We start from the raw sequence: 21,656 nt of genomic DNA on the forward strand, positions 1-21,656 counted from the left end.
CCATGGGAGCTGGTCTTGCAGCTGGGGCCATGGGGGCAGGCTTGGTGTTCAGGTGTCCATGGGTGCTGGCTGCCCTGGTGCTAAGTTGGGTCAAAAGCCTGGATCTGTGGTAGTTAGCCTGGTGTTGGGCCCAGCCAAGAGCCGAGGCTCAAGGGTGCTTGTTTGGAGCCAGGGCTGAGTAGCAGACTAGGCCATAGTAGCCGCCTGAGGACCTGGGAGCTGGAAGGCACCAGGGGAGGTTGGGCCCTGCGTTTGTGGGAGTCCGCTGGGAGCCTGGTGCCATGGGAGCTTCTGGGGCTGCGAGAGTCAGCAGCCCCTGGGGTGAGGCAGGGACTTGGGTTCACAGGAGCCTCACCCATGGAGAAGCCACCTACAGCCATGGGGGTCAGCCCGGTGCTAGGGTGGGCTGCTCGGGGGTCTTCGGTGAAGTTGGGTGCTCACTTCTCTCTCCATCTTTCACAGGGAGGGTCTCTCTCTCCGCACTGGGCTGCCCAGGCTTGGGAGAGAGGTTATGGGAATAATTTGAATTTCTCTTTCCTACACTCCTCACATTTTCTTATTTTTACACTTTATCTGGATACTATAACCCTTCACCTGGAAACCTTAGTTCTTGTGAAAGTATTTTTGGGCATGTATTATTCAAGTGCATCTTTCTGGGGCATGGTGAGATGGTTAGAGGAGGTGGGGAGTGGAAATGAGTGCTAGAAATTTCTATGCTGCCGTTTTGCTAATATCACCCTCTGAATGATTGAGTACCAGTCTTGTTTCATGATCCAATAAATGTGTCCCAGAGAGGTTGTGACTGTCCCCAATTCCCACAGCCAGTAGTAGGTGGCAGAGCCAGGCTTTCCAACCAGGCCCATTGCCCTCCCAGCACAGTGCTCCTCCTTCAGGTAACGTCCCACGTTCAGTGGGACACTAAATGCCAGTTTGCCGAGGGGTTTTTGCTCTGTGTTGTTTTAATTAGAAATGTTTATTTAGTTTTCTGTGTCCATGGACATAATTGGAAGGAAATAAGAAAGATTAGGACAGAAACCAATGGAATAAAAAATGAGGAAAACAGATGAAACCAAAGCTGATTCTTTGAGAATATAAATTACATAACCCTTTAGCCATATTGATCAGAAAAAGAGATGAGACAAAAACACTGATATCAAGAATGAGAGAGTGATATCACTATAAATTCCAGAATAGAAAATAGTAGAAAGTCATGAACAACTTTTCGCCAGTAAATTTTATAACTTACATGAAATGTACAAGTTCCTTGAAATCCATAAGCTACCAAAGATCAACTCAATAAGAAATAGATAACCCAAATAACCCCATAGATATTAAAGAATTAAAGTAGTAGTTAAAATCTTTAAGAAAAGCTCCAGGCCCAGAATTACAGATGGTCCCCAATTTATGATGTTCAACTTACACTTTTTCAAATTTACAATGATGTAAAACTGATATGTATAATAAATTACATAAAATATCCAACACTTTATTATAAATAGGCTTTGTGATGGATGATTTTGCCTAGGTGTAGGCTAATGTAAGTGTTCTGAGCTTGTTGAAGGTAACACACCCCAGGTATGTACAGGGGTTTTGTGGAGGGAGACAGTGCCCCTACTTCCCCCCAGCTGCCTGTCATCACTGGGAGGGAGCTGTGGGGGTGGGGGATAGACAAGAGGAGGAGGCCTCATGTTGCCGCAGACTGGAAGGGGAGAAACGACTTTATTTTGGAGAAGCTAAAGAACCTGCCCTTATTCAGGCCACCTACATACTGTCCATGCCCTAAGTGGAGTACCAGGGGCTGTTATTAGATGTAGAAACATTTAGAATTGTTATATCCTCTTGATGAATGGATCCCTTTATCATCCAGAAATGGTCACCTGTATTCCTGTAATATTTTTTGCTCTAAAATCGACTTTGTTTGATATTTATATAAATACTCCAGCTTCCTTCTGATTATTGTTAGAATGGCCTACCATTTCCCCTTCTTTTACTTTTATATCATTAATGACATTACACTTAAAATGTGTTTCTTGTAAGACAGCATATAGTTGGGTCTTTTCTTTAAAAATGTAATCTGACATAGTTATCTTTAAATTGGTGTATTTAGACCATTTATATTTAATATGATATTGGGGTAAGGTTTAAATGTATCATCTTTGCTCTTTGTTTTCTGTTGTTCCATCTTTGTTTGTTCCCTTTCTTTTTTTAAATCTTTTGGATTGAGTAGTTTTAGGATTCCATTTTATCTCCTTTGTTGATTTATAAGCTGTACGCATCCTTTGTTATTTTAGTGGTACTTTAGGTGTACATGCATGTGTAACACATCGCAGTGTGCCTTCAAGTGCTGTTGCACAACTTTTGTATACATCGTAGGAACCTTATCATATAGTGTGCTTTGTTTTCTCCCCTCCAAGCCTTTTTCTCTGTTGTGCATTTAACTGGTGTTTATGTTTTACATTCCATAATTCATTGTTATTATTTTTCCATACATAGTAAACTGTCTTAGAAATATATTCATACAATAAGGAAATAATTTAATATATTTATTAATGTAGTTACCATTTTTGGTACTCTTTATTTATTTCCTTTTATGTTTTTTATATCCATATTTTTATTTATTTTATATATCTGGTTTCATTGTCCTTCTGCCTGAACATTGTCTTTTACTATTTCTTTTATTTCAGGTCTGTTAGTGATAAATTTTTCCTGCTTTCTTTTTGTACGGTAGTGTTTCTGGGTACAGAATTCTTAATTGACAGATTAAAAACATAATTTTAAAGTGTTGCTCCTCTGGTTCTTTATTTACATTTTCCCAATAAGAAATCTACCTATATTCCTATCTTTGTTTATCTGGTTGCTTCTAAGACTTTCTCCTTATTGATGGTGTTGAGCAAATTTACCATGTATTGTGCTTGCAGTCCATTGAGCTTCTTGGATCTGTGAGTAAGTTTACAGTTTCTTCACAATTTGGAAAATTTAGAGGCATTATTTTTTTTTAATATTTTTTCTCTCTTCTTCCGTTTTCTCCTTTAGTGACTCCAATCGCATATGTAGTTAGCCACATGAAGTTGACCTTGTTTCATTTACAAAACTTCTTTCTTTGTTTCATTTTAGATAGTTTCTAGTGCTACATCTTCAATATCATCCTTAAAGTCTAATCAATTGTTAATCTCATCTAGTGAATGAAATGTAAAAAAAATTCAGACTTTGTAATTTTCACCTTTAATTCAGTTTGTGTTTTCTTATTATATTGCATATTTTAACATTTTCAGCATATGGAACAGAGTGATAACTGTGTTAATGTTTGCTCATTCTAACATCTGTGTCAGTTCTGGATCAGTTTAAATGCAATGATTTTTCTCCTCATCATGGGTTGCATTTTCCTGCTTCTTTATATGTTAGATGATTTTTGATTGAATGCCAGACATTGTGATTTTTGTCTTGCTGGTTGCTGAATATTTTTATTCCTATAAATAAATATACAGTGGGGCAAAAGTAGGTTTACAGTGGTTTGTATGGAAAATAATAATACAAGAATAAACTACGTTTTACATACTCATAACTGTAAACCTACTTTTCCCCACCCTGTATTTTTGAACTCTGTTCTTGGAAACATTTACTTGGAAACAGTTTGATTTTTTGGATCTTGCTTTTAAGATTTGTTAGGTAGAACTGAACCAGAGCAGTGTTTAGTCTAGGGCTAATTATTCCTACTACCGAGGCCAGACTCTTCTATGTCCTCTATACAATGGCCCACAAATGATGAGATTTTTCAGTGTTGCTGGTAGGAACAGACACTAATTCTGGCCCATGTATGAGCACTGGCACTGTTTCATCGAATCTTCCTAAATTGGTTGGTTCCTCACATACATTCATCTATCACAATTCCGCCGAATATGGTTAGGGGACCCTCCACAGATCTCTTTAATTTCCTCTTTGTACAGCTTTCTCCTTTTCCTTACTGTACCCTAGAAACTCTAGTCACTTGGATCTCTGGGACTGAAAACTCTGTCTTCTCAGTTAAGGGAATCTACCAGGCACCCTTCTCTCTGTACATTCGCCTGGAAACTCTCTAAAGACAGTAATTTGAGGAAGTTTTAGGGTTCACATAATGTGCTTTTTATCATTTAGGATTTCTGTCTTTGCTGCTTGAGTTCCAGTTTGAAAACTTGTATTATGTACATTTCTTTTATTTTTAAAGAATTTCTTCATGTTGTAGACAGTAGGGTAAGTAATTCTAGTCCTCGTTTCTCCATCTAGTCCAGAAATGGAAATCCAAGATTCATCCTCTCCATAGTCCAAACACCAGTTGCTCTGACCCAAGAGTTCCTTTACATTTTTTTTAAACACAGGTAAAACTTGCTTTTTTTTTAGTTAGTGGCCTGGAATCATCTCACATAGATGTTACCTCTTCTTTCCTGCTACCATTCAGAAGTTTGAAGGTAATGACACAGTATTTGCTTCATCTTTCAAGGTTCTTCTAATCCTTCCTTATGCAACTTGACATTCATTCTCCCCACTACCCGGTATTTCAGTGGGCAGTTATCTTTAAAGAAATAAGATACTGACTCTTGGGGTCTGTAATTTGGGATCTTCCCACTGTGCCCAATATGCATAGGTGTTCCATGTTCCTTGGATTGAATTTTATATGGGTAGACATGTACATTTCTTAACTTTTCAAATCTGACATTAATTCCTTGAGTGCTATAGTGTCTTGTGCATTTTTAGAGACTACCTGAGTACATAGTAGGCCTTCTAAAATGTGATGATGAATTGATGCTATAGGTGGAAAATGAAGCAAAAAACTCGTGTCTTTGCCTCTATGCTGCATTTCCAACATCTCAACCATCTGGAAACTGAACCTGGCTGAAAATGGAAGATTTCAGCTCATTTGATTGAGTTTTTTCTTGGAGCGTATAAGCCTAATGAAGGACTATGGACTTGAGAAAACCTGGCTTCTGCTTTCAGTTTTCACCATATCTCACTGAGAAATCTAGGGCCAGTCAACATCCTTTCCAGATCTCTGTCTCCCTCCCTGTGGAACAGGGCAAATACCACCTACTTCACAAGCCACGTTGAAAGTCGAATGTAGCACAGTTCTTGACACATAATAGTTACTAATAAATTTTAATTGCTTTTCATTTTCATGAGTTAAAAAGAGGAAAAGGATAGTTACATGTTAGGAAGAAAACAACAAAATAAGGCTTAAGACTTGTTTTGGATAGAGAATTAGGATTACTCACACATTTGGCCAGGTGAGGCCAGAATAGGGAAATGTGGCCTTTCTCCTGTGATCTCTCTGGATTTTTGCTGGCAGCCGAATGCAGCGCTGGGATTGTTTATTTATTTGTGAGCTCACGTGTACATGTGCACAGATATACATGCCTACACAATTCTCTCCCTCTCTTTCTCTCACACACACATATACACACAGGCACACTTTATGGCTACCATCTGTTCAACACCCTTTTGAACTAGCTGCTGAAATGCTTAGGCTGTCTCCTTGTATACTTCCCCTGCCTGCAACCCCTTTTTGTTTCCTTAGAGAAGCCATGGGTTTGTTGGTTCTGTGACCCTGCTGGGAAATTGAAGCATAAGTACCCTCCTGTTCCATTTGCTTGGAGCAGAATGAGGCTTGTTTTGAGGGGTGGCTAAATTTCCCACACGCTAATCTGTCATCAGTATTAAAAACAGACATTTGGTTCTTTTGTGTGGCCTCATCAGAGCAGTTGGCATGGATTTCAGCCTCTTGGGCAGGGGTAGATGCAGGAAGGTGGGAATAAGAAGGGGGCTGAGGCACAAGCAGATTTAAGACTCCAAATCTCCTGTTTGACCTACAGAGGAAAAGGCTGAGGAAGGGGAGGGACTTGTCCAGACAGTACACACATGATGACTGAGTGGAAAGGTTGGAGCTGGAAGAGGGGCTCCGGTTTCTTGACCCACTCTCCCCACTAAGTCCAAACTTCTCTCTACCAGTCCTATTGCCCCTCATGTGGTTGGCTGTGGTTGAGAATAAACTGAGAGGCAGATGGAAATTAGGGGACAGGATGGGATATACAGCCACCTGATGCCAGCTAAAGGGCTCTGACCTAGTAAGGAATGTAGCCTTTCATACCCCTTGCTTCTTTGTCATCACTGCTTTTATATACGCCAGCTTCTGAGAACCCCTAAAGCTCAGAAGAGAAGGACCTTCAGGTTTAATGATTCCACATCTCTTGTTTGACCTATGGAGCAAAAGGCTGAGGAAGCAGAAGGACTGGGGCTCAGTTTCTTCCTTGGAAGGATCAGAAGAATGAAGACAAGAAAAGGAAGGGTCTTAGCCAACATCATTATCTCCCACTGCACTCCTCTGCATTTTCTTCATCATCTGCTGGATTTTCTTAACCTTTTAAAAATCAGAGATTTCTTTCTCTCATCACGGGATTCCAAGCTTTAGCTTGTTTGGTTCAGGGATGGGAGGCCAGCTGGCTCTGTTGGACTCCCCACTGTCTCCCCACCCTCCTCACGAAAGGCAGCAACATCTGGAGCTGGTCAGTGCCCCTCTCTGTCCTGGCATCTGGGAGCCGCATGGTCTGCTCCCCAGATGATCAGCACCAGGCTTCTCTGCTGCCAGTTTTCAACTCTTGTCTCTCTTTCTTCCTCTACCCTTTCCTGACTTGCCACCACCTCCTTCTTTTTATTTCTTTGTGTGTCTCTTTGAATCTTTCTCTCTGTCTCTTCTTTTGTCTTTTTCACTTCGTGTCACCTTCTGCCCATGTCACAGTCTATCTGTTCTTGTTTTTGTCTTTCTAGGCTGGCTCAGGTGTAAGTTGCTCATGTAGACTCATTTAAAGCTAGGTCACGAGTCATGTCCAGAATGATCAGAGCACATCTCTAACCACCCCATCCCCATTTTATCTCCTCTTTCTCCTTGTTTCCATTAAGTCTAATTTACAACTGAAAAGACACCCCCGGCCCACTATCCCATCTTAAACTTTTGACTGAAGACCTTCTCAAGTGAAGGGGAGCAGTTATGGAGGTAAATTTGTGTGGGGAATAATTTAAGGGGAGGGACAGCAACACGGTGCTTCCCCCAGGAGCTGAGAGGATGGATGGTGGCAGCAGAAGCTGTGAGGGACCGATGACCTGGGAGCTGTGCATGAAACCCTGTGGAAATTATGCACAGCTTCTCAAGCAGCACGGGCCATGGCTGAACCCTACGCTTTGTCTAAGAAGCTGGAGGGGCCCTCACCCGCCTGCTGTCTGCCTGTGCTGGACCAGCTTGAGGGAGGTGATGTCATTGGAGACTGGGCCCCACTCCCTCAGCCAGAGTGGAGGCGGGGTGGTGAGGAAAATATGTTTTACAGGGTGAGGTACAAACCGACATGACTGCAAACATCTGGAACTGATCTTAGGTCCTCAGAAAATGTTTCTGTCACTCCAGCTGCTCCTCGGGTGAGAGGCTTCTAAAGGCAAGGACCTCCAAAGGGAAAAAGGTACTTGGAGGATCTTAATTCTCTCCCTTCCCCCATGCCATCCAACCTGCCTTCTCTATCACAGAGCATTTTCTTATTACGGTTCACAAAGCATACTCATTCATGCCATTAATGTGTATAGAGCTCTTACTATGGTCCTGACACTGCAGAACATGCTGAGCAAGGCCTGGTAACAAGACAGGCATGATTCCTGTCCTCATCAAGCTTGTGGTCTAGTAGGAGAGAGATATAATTCAGCAAGGAATTACTCTGTAGCATGATAGCTTTTTGAGCTAATTCAGATGCTGTAAGAGCACAGCATAAGGTTTCCTAACTCAGTCTATTGGGGTCAGTAGAGGCTACTTAAGAGGAAGCGAGGTGACTAATTGAGATTCTGGTCCCTGTAATTAATCATACTGATCAAGCCCTCATGCTCAAGACTACCAGCCTCCATGTGGAGCTCACCTTTTTGGCTGAAAAAAACTGCTCTTCAGGTCTCACTTCCTTTCTGCTGCCACCTGTTGCCATGCATGACCTTTGAGGCAGATGCCCATTACAGATGCCAAGAGAAGGAACGTTTCCTTTTCCTCTGCATCCTCCAGAACCTCCTTCCAGGCCAGGGAAGAATTACAGTAGGAGAGTGCCTGCCTTCCATCCAAAGACTTTGTCAGTATAAATGCATCCTGCTTTATGTTCATGAAACACAGTCATTCCTCAAAAGGTAATGTAAAATACAATCCAGACTTTATCGAATCTTGCCTCAATTGAAACTGATTATCTAAGTACCTAAACTGTTGGTTCAGAGCTTCCTCTCCATCTGTGCCCTTGTCATCACAGCAGGTGAGTTCAAGTCCACCTGGAGGCCCTGTCCAACAGTCCACTCTCTCATTTCCTTACTCTGCTCAATTCCAGGGGACTTTCCTTCACTTCCCCTCAGCCACCAATCGCAGGTCACACCCTGGACTTGGTCATTATGATGTTGTCCCATCAAAAACTATTAGTTCCAACATCTCATTCTCTGATCATAATCTTTTATCCTGTCAGTTGTATTGATCTCCCACTCCTGCTGTGCATATTTCAATTCAATAGGACTTCCAGTCCCTTGATATCACCAGTCAGTATGTGGTGTTTTGTTACAGAGGCCCAAATGGACTAAGACAACACTGTGGAGTCCTTGCTTCATATTTTAATCACTGTTAACAGCTTCCCGATCTCCCTTGCCTTCCTGCCCTTCAGTTGCCCAGACACTTGGATGCATGCAGCTCTCCATCTTCTCCTGTGCCAGTGCAGACAGTCAGCTGCAGAGAAGCACACAGCTGAGAGCACTGGACACCAATAGATCACCAGTCAAATAGACTTTCCCAGTGATCCTATCAGGCTTATCCATTTACTTTCTTCTTCATTGTCATTGAACACCTAAAACCCTACCCTTCCTTCTTTCTCAGCAGTTAGCCTTGTGGTATCATTCACTGCAAAGTAGTACAAGAGTAGTTCAACTTCACTATGTAACCATTTTAAGTCTGTATGCTTTTGTATGCACACTCTTTCCCTTCCCTTAAGTAGGTGGTACTCTTCCTTCCCAATAACATTAAAGTCTGTTTTGCACTGTTTTGTATACCTTCCTGAATTCTCAGGAAACTTTGCCTATCAGTTATCTTCCTACATTGTATATATTTAATCTCTCCTTCTTTAGTGGATTATTTTTATCATCATTTAAATATACTCATGAGTATTCCTTTTTAAAACAAAGAAAAAACATTTCATCTCCCACCACCATAATGATTTCTCTCTTCTTTATAAACTTTCAAAAGTCAAGTCTTTAGTGGCTGACTTCATTTCTCCATTTTCTATTCATTTCTCAGCTTATTTTACTGTCTCCTGCTCCTACCAACTTATTAACATTTTATCTCCATACACACCTGTGACCTCCATCAAGTCACTGGAGGTCAAGTTTGTTACAAACTTACAAGATACCTTCAAGCGTTCTTCAGGGCTAACCATTCTCTTCTGAAACCTTTGCTTCTCTTGGTTTCTTTGACACCACACCACCCTGGTTTACCACCATCTGCCTCTCCAGCTCAGCCTCCCTTGTTGGGTCTTTCCATCTGTTCTTTAACTCTTATGGCTCCTTAGATGTTAGTCTTGTATCTTCTTTTTTTCTCAATTTAAACTCTTTGTGTGCCACCACATCTTTTCCCATGGTGGCAATCAATATATTCTCTGCCCTGACGTTTATATTTCTACTCCATTTTTCTCAGTTCTCCACCCACGTCCAACCGACTATATTCATGTGCAATCTGATGTCTCACAAGCAATTCAAACTCAGCACATCCAAAACTAAACGTGTTACCATATCCCCATAAACATGCTTCTATCCAAGTGTTTATTTACTCCCTCTATAAATGGTACTACTATGAATTCTGTTCCTTGGAACAGAACCCCAAAGTTCATTAGCTTTTTTCTGTTGTTGATCCTCATATTCAATTCATAACCAAGTTATTTTGTTTTGATTTCCATTATCCCTTCTCTTCCAGTGTTATTAAGCTATAACTGACATACAACATTGTCTCATAAATCTTCTCCTTTATTTCTATTCTCATTTGTTTAGTCTAAGCTGGCATTCATCTCTTGCAATCACCTTGCAATTACTTTTCAGTCAGCCACTTTTTACCCCTTTTCATTCTCAGTTCTATAGCCACAGTTACCCTTCAAAATATAACTTTTGATTATATCCAGTGCCTGGAATACCTTGGATATGCAATAAATATTTGATTAATATATATCTGACTTATAAGTATCCCTTGCCTAATTTAAACCCTTTGGGAGCTTTTCATAAATCTTCTAAGTGGAAAAAATTGACATAGCCTACAAAGTTATGAATTATTGTCATTGCCTTCTTTTCCATCCTTTTATCTACTCTTGATATCACCAGTTTTCTCTCGTACGTGGGTTTATAAACTCAGGTCCCAGGTCAAATGTCACTTATCTGAATCTTTAGATTAGATTTGGCCTCTCATTGATCCTGTGGATTTATAGAATTGAGCACTCCCTTGGTAGCACTTATTGCAGTTTTGATGAATGCACTTTGGTTTGGGGGGAGATAGGTAGAGCATTTGCTGGACTCACTAAATTATTAGCCCCTCCAAGGTGGAGTTGCGTCCGTCCTTTTCATCACTCTATCCCCAGTGCCTAGCAGAATGCCAGGCATGTAGTAGGTAAAGACATGAAGTGTGAGCAGGAACTGGTGAGATGCAGTGAGGGCTGAGGGGTGGGTGAGAGTGGAGAGTATGTCAGGGAGAGGGATGAGCATAAGCAGTGGCCTTATGAAATAAAAGGGCAGTGGTGGCTGCAGGAAAGGACCACAGAAGGGCGGAGGTTAGGGTGATATTTAAGGGATGCTGAAGATAAAAACTTTGATCACCCTGGCTGCTCTGTGGAAGATTAATTGAAGGACCTTTGAACCTATTATCTCACTTTATTCACAAATTAATCCTTCTAAGTAGGAGATAATTATCATCTCCATTTTACAGATGAGAGAATTTGAAGGGCAGTTTTGGGAAGTGTTTGGTTGAAGGTCACACTTCTAAGAAGAGTGGGGTCATGAATTGAATTTGGGTCCGCTGACTCTTTAGTCTACATTATTTTCCATTTTGTATTGCCAGTGTAATGCCAGCCAGTGGCAAGAAGCTCTTAGATTTGGGAATCTAGAATGGCCGAGTGGTCTTTTCTGCAAAACTTCAATTCTCTAAGAAATGATTCTGTGTAGCATCATGGCTTAGACTGGGTAGCCCAGTCTATAATCTGAGGTCCAATATGTAGACCTAGGTCCAGCTTCCATTGCCCAGCTGGACAGATGGCTGACAAAGGACTAAGCAGAAGCATCAAAGAGCCTCAAGGTGAAAAGCAAAGATAAGAAAACAGGTACAGTTCCTCCAGTTTCTCCATATCTATGGAATTGGGGTGGGGGTTGGTTTCAGGACCCTCACAGATACCAAAATTGCCAGTACTTAAGTCCCTTATGTAAAACGGTATAGTATACACATATAGCCTTTGTACATCCTCCCATATACTTGAAATCATTTTTAGATTACTTATACCTAATACAATGTAAATACTATGTAAATCTTTGTTACACTGTAGCATTTAGAAAATGAAGAGAAAATCCTGTACATGTTCATCAGACATGGCCCTCATAGGCCTAACTGTAGAGTACATGTCAGCAGCAACATGACATTATTTCCCCAGTATTTTCAGTCTGTGGTTGGTTGCCTCTGTGGATGCGGAAACTATGGATACGCAGGGCTGATTATACAGCCATCAGGTCCCTCCCTTCTCCCTCAGATGTGGAAGGTGAGAGGGAAGTAGGATTTCCCTCTAAGACATTTCTGATTGACTCTTAAAAAATCTTTGTAAATTACTTCTCCCTCATACCTTGAATCTGCCCTCTTTTACCTCTCTACGAGGGTACTCTAGATATTTCCAATGTAACTTTTTTCACCAGGTTTCCCTGCCTCTAGTTCTGCCCCTCTGTTTAATTTTCCTCATTTTGCCAGAATCTTATATGTCTGTACCAGTGTCTCTCAAAACACATGCCCCATATGTGAATGTATTAGGGGGCAAAGATGAGGACTAACCACCAACACTTCCCAGCATTACTGTGAACAGTAAATAAAACAGCGCATGGTGTATGTGGGATACCCGGCATATGGGAGACATACAATAATCCCACATCCTTTTTCTTTGTCCTTACCTTCCTCTTTGAAAATAGACACAATTACTTATCTGTAAGAATTGTCCATAAGCTAGAGGTAGGAAACCAATGGCTACATAGTGTATTTAATCTTTTTAACAAGTTGGACTAAGTTGAAATATGGACTATTTTTACATGAAATTCTAGATTCCTGGCTGAAAAAGATTAGGTTCCAGCAATCTCAGACTCACATCCCCAGATGGAAGTAGTAGGTAGCAGAGGTGAGCAGCAGCTACCCACTTTAGAGAACACATGCGAGCTCTAGTTTGTCGTAGTTCCTCTGTTCCAGGTTGTCTGACATCCAACTCACTGCATTAATTTGCATTACTTGCTTCACCCCTGTAGATATTTGAACTATGTGACATCTCTAACCTTGGCCAGGGTCCAAGAACACCTTTCTTTGAGAGTTTTTCACCGTGTCTTGGGCTATCTTTGTCTGCTGTTTGCTCATAACAAGGGCAGAGGTGTTGAGCTGACTGTTGAATAATAACACAAATGTCTTTTTTAAAAATTGCTTTTATTTTTGAGTGTTTGCTCTATTCCCCCCAAGGCTTCTAGCTCTGTGAGTGTATGTCTCTCTGGTTCATCACTGTATTTGTTTGTACATCCCCTCCTAGCAAAGTTTGGTGCACAGCAGAAGCCCAATGGGTAGCCACTAAAGGGGTGCACTGAACGAACCCAGCAGTGGTGGAGTGATAAGCTCATTTAATCCAGCAGTAACTCTATGATGAAGTCACTGTTGATATTCTCACTTTCACAAAAGCAGAAGCTGAGGCTCAGAAGTAGCCCACTAGGTTACACACTTCCAGACTCCTAAAACACCATACTTACACGATCCCTATAGATCAGTTAAGCTAGCCCCCTCAATTCAGATGAAGAACCTGAATCTCAGAAGTCAAGTCGCTACCCCTCATTCTCCTGGTCAGTAAGATTGGGCTAGCACATGGGCAGGATCTCTTGGCTGCCAGCCCAGCATCAGTTCCCATACCATGTGCTCTTAGGAGTGTCCAGGTTGGATCTGTCCACAAACCCCACTCCCAGTCTTCAACAACTTCTTGGAATTAACTTCCCTCCCCTTGAGTCATCCTGTCCTGCTTCCCAATGGAGAGATTCTGGGTACATCCCAGGAGTCATTTGGGAGGAGATCAAGGAGTTGTGTTTACCAGACCTCAGACTCCTCTGGGATAATTCAATTGCCCTGCCCTGATCTGGCCACACCTAGCCCAGTAGGAAAAGGTAAGGGCAGAGTGCCCTGAAAAGAGGGGATTTGGTTATAATCAACCATGAAGAAAGACCAGCTTATGAGAGAACAAGCATGGGCCCCACTGTAATTACCCTTTATTCCACAATGGCCAGGCTGATCTCCAGCTCTTCTTCGAAGACCACTGACCCATTTAAAAGCCTCAGACATGGAGGTCACCGATGATGTGGGAGCACTTTCCACCACATCCGAGTGTTTACTTCATGATTGCAAAGAGCCTTTCAGAATCACAGGAAAGCTGGAAGAACCATGAGGTTCATGGATAAACCTCTGCTCCTGGCTCCCCAACCCTTTACCCCTCACTTAATCACTGGTGAGGAAATAAGACTCAGAAAAGTGACTCGACTTAGGTCGCTCCAAGTTCACGAATATAATTCTGCAGGTCCTAGGAGACACATCAAGAGTCCTGGAATAATTCCTGCCCTCAATTCTGACAATTCGAGTGCCAGAGAGTTTGGTCACAAAACCAGTGGATTCAGGTTCACTCACATATTAGTTCAGACCCCTGGGCACAGTCATTCTCTGGAGGAGTTGAGTTCTGGGGAGATTAACCTCCAAGAATGTAGCATGTCATTTTCAAAGTCCAGAAAGATGGAAGCCATGCATTCTAGTAGGCAAGAGAATACATTTCTTTATCTCACCATCCTTGAGAGACATTTTCTTTATATTTGGAAAAAACAATACATCCCAAGCTGTTTTCCTCTGTGAGCCGCCTTTTGGGAAGCTGACAGCAGCAACACCGAAGGGGGGTAACCACCTTCGCCTCTTTCTCGTCCTCAGACACATCACGCTGGTTACTACTTCCCTCTGGTAGAATTTTCTGCCCTCAAGTGTTGGGATTACCAGCTCCTTCGGGGCATTTCTTCATCCCACTGTTATGTTCACTTAGAAGCCTCCCTGCCCCCATCTGTGTAAGGTCATGTCTCTGCCCCTCCTTGTCACATCCTCCAATATTACTGCCCTTACACCACTTATCATTCTCTGAACTAATAGCATTTATTTATGTTTTTGCCTGTTTACTTTTTGTTCTCCTGCTCTTGAGTGCAGGCTCTATAGACATGAAAAAGGACCTCATCTGTCTCTCTGTGCTATATCCCAAGTACCAAATATATGAATTCCAGGAGTCCCCCCGCCCTCATCCATGGTTTCACTTTCCATGGTTTCAGTTACCTGTGGTCAACTGAGGTCCAAAAATATTAAAGGGAAAATTCCAGAAATAAACAAGTCATAGGCTGTAAGTTTTGCACTGTCCTGAGTAATGTGATGAAATCTCCTGATGTCCGGCTCCGTCCCACCTGAGACGTGACTCTTCCCTTTGTCAAGTGCACCCAGGCTGTGTGTGTGTGGCCCTCCCATCAGCCACCGAACAGCTGTCTCGGTTATCAGATCCACCACCGCCGTATCCCCGTGCTCGTGTGTAAGCCGTCCTTATTCTGCTTCAGAGTGGCTCCGGTGCCCTAGCGTATTGACGCTGGCAGTTCACCTATGACAAAGTTATAATGTGTTTTCTTTAAGTAAAAACGTGAAAGTTCTTGACTTAATGAGGCAGTTTATCATTGTATATCCTCACAAGAAGGGCAAGTACAATACAATGATGTGTTTTGAGAGACAGACCACACTCAAATAACTTTTATTAGGTTATATGGTTATAATTGTTTGACTTTACTATTAGTTATTGCCGTTAATCTCTTACTGTGCCTAATTTATAAATTCAACTTTATCATAGGTATGTAGATATGGGGAAAAACATAGTATATGATAAGGTTCAGTACTGTCCAAGGTTTCCAGCATCCACTGGGAGTCTTGGCATGTATCTTGTGTGGAGCAGGGGGACACAGCCCTCTGCTATTGTCAGAGGTTATGAAACCTGGCCGTGAACCCAGAAGTTAAGAAGCCAATCTAAAGAGCCAAAGTGCACCTGAAACAAGAGGAGTAGTGCTTGTTCATTGCCTGCTCCATACCAGGAACTTTGCAAACATTGTAGGAAAAGTGCAAAGCTAATTAAAGGGAGAGCAAAGAGAAGCGTTGTTTATTGAGCACTCATTTACCAGGTGCTTCTGTATAATATTTAATCATCGGTATGATTCTGAAAAGCAGTTGTCATTGTCTTTATTTTACAGATGGGAAAGCTGAGGTTTAGAGAAGCAGAGTCACTTTCCTAGGGACATGTAGTTATTAAGTGACAGAGTCAGGATTTGAAGCCAATTATTTCTCACTCAGGAGTCCAGGTTCCTTACCCTTACTTCTGATAGCTTCCAAGGAATTCCTAAAGGGAAAAGGATTTTTTTTTTTTCACGAAAGAGAGAAGAACATAATGAAAAATAAATCAAATTTTAAGGGGTGTTTCTGATTGGGAGCACGGAGGGAGCTGGGACTTGTTTTCAAAGCAGAAATCGTGGGGAAACTTAAGCTCTGAGCCACTTGGGTCACATCCTGGGCCAGGGACTGCACGTCTCTGTGTGTCATGCATTGGGTACAGATGTGCTGTCATCGTGCGCGTGATGAATCACACCTGAGGAAGGTCAGCTCCGGCTGTTCTGCAGCAGCCGAACTTCCCAGGGGACTTCCAGGCCGGCAGCAGAGGGAGGCCTGTTTGACGAATATGCTCAACTGGCTGAACCTAAAGTGACAGAACGAAATCCAATGTCAGTGAGAGTGGACTCTCCGAACATTTCTCACCTAGAGTCAGCTATGTGTGGAATGTTTGGACAACCGTCTCGATGCTCGTGTAGTTTATAAGTGGGGCTTTTCTCTATACGCTAAGTTGAGACTAGGGGCTCGTATTTTTTGAAGTCATTTCGAGCTGACAAACAATCACAGACTATCTGTTCTGTGCCAGAGTTGGTTTCAGGCCCAGGGGAAATGCCAGAGGCAGTTACCTGAATTATCTAACTACAATTAAAAGTAGAGGACATGTGTTCATCCTGCTTTTGGTTTTCGTTTCATTTCTCATGTTGATTAACATAAAACAGAGCCTGAGCAAGGATTGGGAGCAGGTAGTTTACACGGTAGGTACACACAGGAAACAGTTGTGAGGGAGCTTGGGCAGTGACACCTGGGGAGAAAGCCAATACTGGGGTTGTGCTCACAAGGTCCTTCCTGAGCTACCATGGGCTCGATTCCACTGGCAGCATCTGTGAAGGAGACAACCTCCAGCATTGTTGCCTGAGTGTGCGAAGCTGGAGTGTGTCCACTCTGGCTCTCTGCACTGCTGGACTCTGCCTGCCCGTGTGAGCTGAGAGCTCCCATGGCATCAGGGAAGGCCTCAGGGCTGAAAGCAGAGATGTACCTGGCATGCACTGGAGGTGGAGGTTGCTGGAACAGCACAATGTGAGCCTCATCTCATGCTGGAACTGTGCACTGCAATCGAGGCTGAAATCAGAAGCTAGGTATGTGCAGCCACCCGAAGGGTTCCCTTACATACTCATTAGAAAATGTGTACAGTACACGGAACAACTTACAACACATGCCAAGCACATTGCTATGGTCTTGGAAACTAATGGAGAACATGATAAATACTATCCCTTCTCTCTTAGAGCACTCATTCTAGGGAGAGAGAAATGAAAAATAGACAGCTACATGATAGTATAGTAAAAATGAAATATGACTGCAGAGATATAAAAACTTACGATGGAAGAAAGATGACTTCGGGTTGGGGAAGTGGTGACCAAGGAGGCCTTTTTGAAGAAAATGGCCTTTGACCTCAGCCTGGAAGGATGAAAACAGTTTCATTAGCAGAAATGAGTAAGAGGAAAGTCAGACAGAGGAAAGAGCATCCACCAAGAAAGCCATGAAGACGGAAGAGAAAAGTGCCTGGAGGGACATAACTCGAGAAAGACTGGAGTTTGTGGTCAAGTGGACTGGAGCCTTGAATGCCAGAATAAGGTATTTGGGCTTGTTCTCTGGGCCATGGAGAGTCACAGAGCATACTTATAGGCTTAGGCTGTGATTACAACATACCTTCACATCCTGAATGTGGCTAAATGCAAGTGAGGATCATGGTTGGTTGCAGCACAGAGCGGGCCCCGCCAGTCTTGGCTTATACAGGGCCTTGGCAACAGAACAGAGGCTCTAATTTAGACAAGTGGGATCAAGGTAAAGATATAAAGCAGGTTAGCTCCCTCCAGACATTCTCTGCCTTTGACGTCCACATGCAGAATGGCATTAGCATTCTATTCCGCCAACCAGGACAGTTTGATAATTTTTAATTAATGTGTGGCCTAGTGAGTTTCCTCAGCCTTCATCCATCAAACACTGCATCATGCCTTCAACAGCGGCCCACACCCAGTGCCTCGGAAGCCCATATATCATGGTCGAGGCAGGGAAGCAGATTCCCTTTTATCTCCCTTGCAAGAGCACAGATGTTTGGAATGTCAGTAAATGTACCCAGCCTTCTCTGGGGTTCAGGCACAGCTTCTCCCTGGATGACCTCTTTGGAATCCTCATTCCCCATGCATTCCTGGCAGACAAGCTCTCCTTTTGTTCCTTTAGAGCTGCCTCTGCCTCTGCCTCACTCCTCCAACCCATGTGTCATGGGCAACACATTTATGTGGCCACATCTGCCTTGTCTCAGCTGCTCAGGCCATGTGTGCAGCAGATTAATTGGTGTCTGAAAACATTTTATACTTGAGTATCCTGATGCATGGCTTATCTTTAGGCTTCAGCCCCATCTCTGCTTTATCCCCTGAGGCAGGGAAGCGACATTAGGAAGGGCTGGGTTGCAGGAGTCCCAGGTTGTGTGATCTTGGGATGCTCTATGGACCTCAGTTTTTCTCTCTCCAAAATGAGGTGGTTGAAACTGATCACCTCTGAGGTCTCTGTCGTTAATGCTTTACGATTTCAAGCCTCTAGGATATTAAATGCATATACTATTCTCTCTCCTTTCATTCATTTTTGGCAGAGCGCCTTTATTTTTTGAAATTCCTATGGAAATGTGACATTCATACACAAAAGGACAGTGACCCTAAGTTTACGTCTTGATGAATTTTCACAAAGCGAACACAGCCCCCTAACAGAACCCAGCTCAAGAGACAGACAGGATGTCGCCTGCCTCCCAGGAGCTCACCCTGTGCTCCCATCCAGGCACAGCTCCTTCCTCAAGGGTAAATCACTATCCTGGCTTCTATTAATGGAGACTAATTTTACCTGTTTTCAAACTCTATGAAAAAAAAGAAATTATAAGATGGTACACATTCTGTTGTGCCCGAGTTCTTTTGTTCACCATGTTGTGACATGCTTTCATACGGTAAGAGAGAGGTGTCGCTTTCTATTGTTATTCTTCCTCTGGTTCTAAGGGAAGCTCCCATTAAAAAAGGTGGCAGCAGTTTTTATATCTAGAGACAGCAAGTTAGCTTAGAGCTGAGTCTTTTTGTCTGCGAAAGTTCTTGTGAATGACCTCTCTTCAATATGAAAAGGTAAGGTCAGTAGGTAACCACTGATTGCTCTGGGGGAAGAAATTAATAGAGGTGTTTTGTGGCTTGAGAAAGGTGCTCCCCCCAATATTTGTTATATACAGCTGAAGGGTAGCAGCTATGAAAATCTGATGATAAATCCAGGAGCTGCGGGAAACAAATGGGTGGAACCTCCCTATCGCCTTTCCTTTGTGAAGTACAGAGCCTCTCAGGTGGGTTAAGATTGTGCCAGGTGTAGGGGACTCAGCAGGAGGGAGGGAGCAGTTTGACAGTGTCTCAGGCTCAAAGCCACAGTCTGCATGGCCGCCTTGGCACAGTGGGAATGACTGAGCACGAGCAGTGAAATGTAATCTGCAGCCTTGCAAGCCTACACGTGGGCCTCTTGTGGCTGAAAGAGTGGGATTGTCCGCCCTTGGAGAACCATGGTGGTCTGGGTAAGGCAGCATTCCAAAGCCTCCTCCTCCACCGTGACCTGGCATAGCGCCATCCACAACGCCTGTTTTCCATAGTGATGTCGTGTGGCAGTGACAGGGATGACAGGCAGAGAATTGGAAAGATGGCCCTTTGAGACCTGAGGTAATTCTCCCTTCTGTCTCCGCAAAGCACTGGGAAGCCTTGACTGAGAAAACCTCTGGAATGCTTTCACAGCTCGAAGGGAGAGGACCCAGCAGTGCATGCGTGTGGGACAAAGAGAGCAATCATTCCAACACAAAAAGGAGTGTTTGTAGTTCAGGTCGATGGGTTTGTCTACAGATTATACATGAATTCATTCAACAATTACTGGGTTTGTGTTCACTGTATATTACTGGGTTTGTGTTCAGTACCTGGCACTGCAGTCTGTTCCTTCCTTCAGCCTTCTTCCATTCTTTCTGTCTTTCTTAACATAACTACTATGGTGACCAATGATTAGAAGGCTAATCCTGTGGCTGAACCCCTTTCCATATGGTTGATGATGAAGCATTTAGTGGGGAGAGTTATCTTCATGGGAGAAATTAAACACGGGATAGATATTTGCAAATTATTTGGATCATTTTATCACTGTGGAAATCTGTTGCCTTCTCTCATATCTACTTCTCTGAATCAATTCTCTAGATCTGTTTTCCCATTGGAAGAAAACAAGAAAATTGTTCTATCAGTTCATGCATAAACACAGATTGTATAGGATCGTGTTTCCCAGATCCCAGAAGATCAACCGCTTTTCCTTTATTTATCCTGCCCAAGTCTCTATGATATGGGTCAGCCTCCTATGTAAAGTAGAAAAGCCAGCCATTGTTCAAAAACATTGAGGTATAATAAAATATCTATCTAAGATCTGTGCATTTTGTTGTATTTAAATGAGGTTCTTCAATTAATAAAGAAAATGTCAGAGTGAGATGTTGGAGAAGAAAACTACCATTTACTGACCCTTTGCATAATAATACTCAGTAGTGCCGATGGAGTAGGAAGTATATTGCCCATTTTATTACTGAAATGCTAAGCAGCATATGCAAGGCAAGCGGTGTCCAGTTTTCACCCATGGTCATTTCCAAGCAATTATAACTGGCTTTTCCTTCTCTATGAGGTGTTTCTCGATTCCCACCCCCGGACACATCGCAGTTCTGGCTTCTGGGATATCTTTGCTCCAGAAATCCTGGCACAGGCACCACCTCATCCATTGCATCCGCCTCTACTGTTTCAACTCAGTGAATAAACAGAATAAACAGCCTTTCGGTTCCCAAGGCTGTCAGTTGGCCCTGTTTTATAAGTTCTAAATTTGCTGCTAAAATGTTTTACAAGACACAACCAAACAAAAGCAAGTCTTTTTTCAGAAGGTCACAGTTTTGGAAGCGCCTGTTTGGGTTTTAACACTACGGCTGGGCATTACTTTTTATCTTAAGCAGAGTTGAATTTTTCCTCTGGGTTATTGAGATGGGTTTTCAATGACCAGTGTCATTTGGGATCCTGGAAAGCGTAGGGTGGATATTTTTGGCCTAGTTTAGGCCCAGTGCCTCATTCTTCAGTTGACTCAGGTTTCTGGGTGGAGTTGCAGTTTAGTAGTAAGACTCTGGACCCAGGACAACAGTCTGGACAATTTCCCCTCAGGTCACTCTAATGACAATTAAAAAAAAAATACTGGTAACCTTTTCACAGGGAAGAGGTAGAGCTTCAAATTCTTTTCTGCGTGGAAGTATAGTCACTTTAATATGAGAAGATTAAGAGACAGAGATGTCTGAATGCTTCTCCATACAGGCTGAGCAAGGCATGAGTATCTCTTGCCTTTGGGTAATGCCTTCTACTTTATAAAACCCTGTTCATCTGTCTCATCAATGGCTTTCAAGAGTCCTATAATTCAGAGTGTCCTTGGACTCATTTTTCAGATCTGAAAATGGAAACTCAGAGAGGGAAAGGGATTTAACTAAGGACACGTAGCTAGTAAGAGGTGCGGGAGCACTAAGGACTTACTGTTTGTCACCCAGCCACCCTGCAAGGATTTGAGGTTCCAATAGTCAACTCTTTCAGTAGCTCCTAGATGCTTATATCATCTTTCTCACTGTAAAAACAGGAAAATCGAAACCTGGGCATGGTAATGTGGGTAGCCCAAAATTAATTAAATGGCTCAGTCTCCAGCAGACATTATCCCAGATTATCTAAAGTTGAGTCTATACCAATGCCCCTCTTAATAACCCTCCACATTAAAAGAATAGTTCCCTTCAAAGCTGACCTAACATTTAGTTGAACAACACCTAGTTGTTCTTTAATTGTATTGCTTTTTAATATGGCCTGTTGAGTTTAGTAAGGCA

At 42.7% G+C, this 21,656-nt stretch overlaps 1 protein-coding gene across 2 annotated transcripts in view; it reads left to right on the top strand.

Moving 5' to 3' along the window:
• ASTN2 (astrotactin 2) overlaps positions 1-21,656 on the top strand; it is an 817,144-nt gene that overhangs the window by 669,196 nt on the left and 126,292 nt on the right. The window lies entirely within an intron of this gene.

Source organism: Artibeus jamaicensis, unplaced genomic scaffold (assembly GCF_021234435.1).
Source record: "Artibeus jamaicensis isolate MK-2021 breed Jamaican fruit bat unplaced genomic scaffold, CSHL_Jam_final scaffold_1964, whole genome shotgun sequence".
NCBI classification, from domain to species: Eukaryota; Metazoa; Chordata; class Mammalia; order Chiroptera; family Phyllostomidae; genus Artibeus; species Artibeus jamaicensis.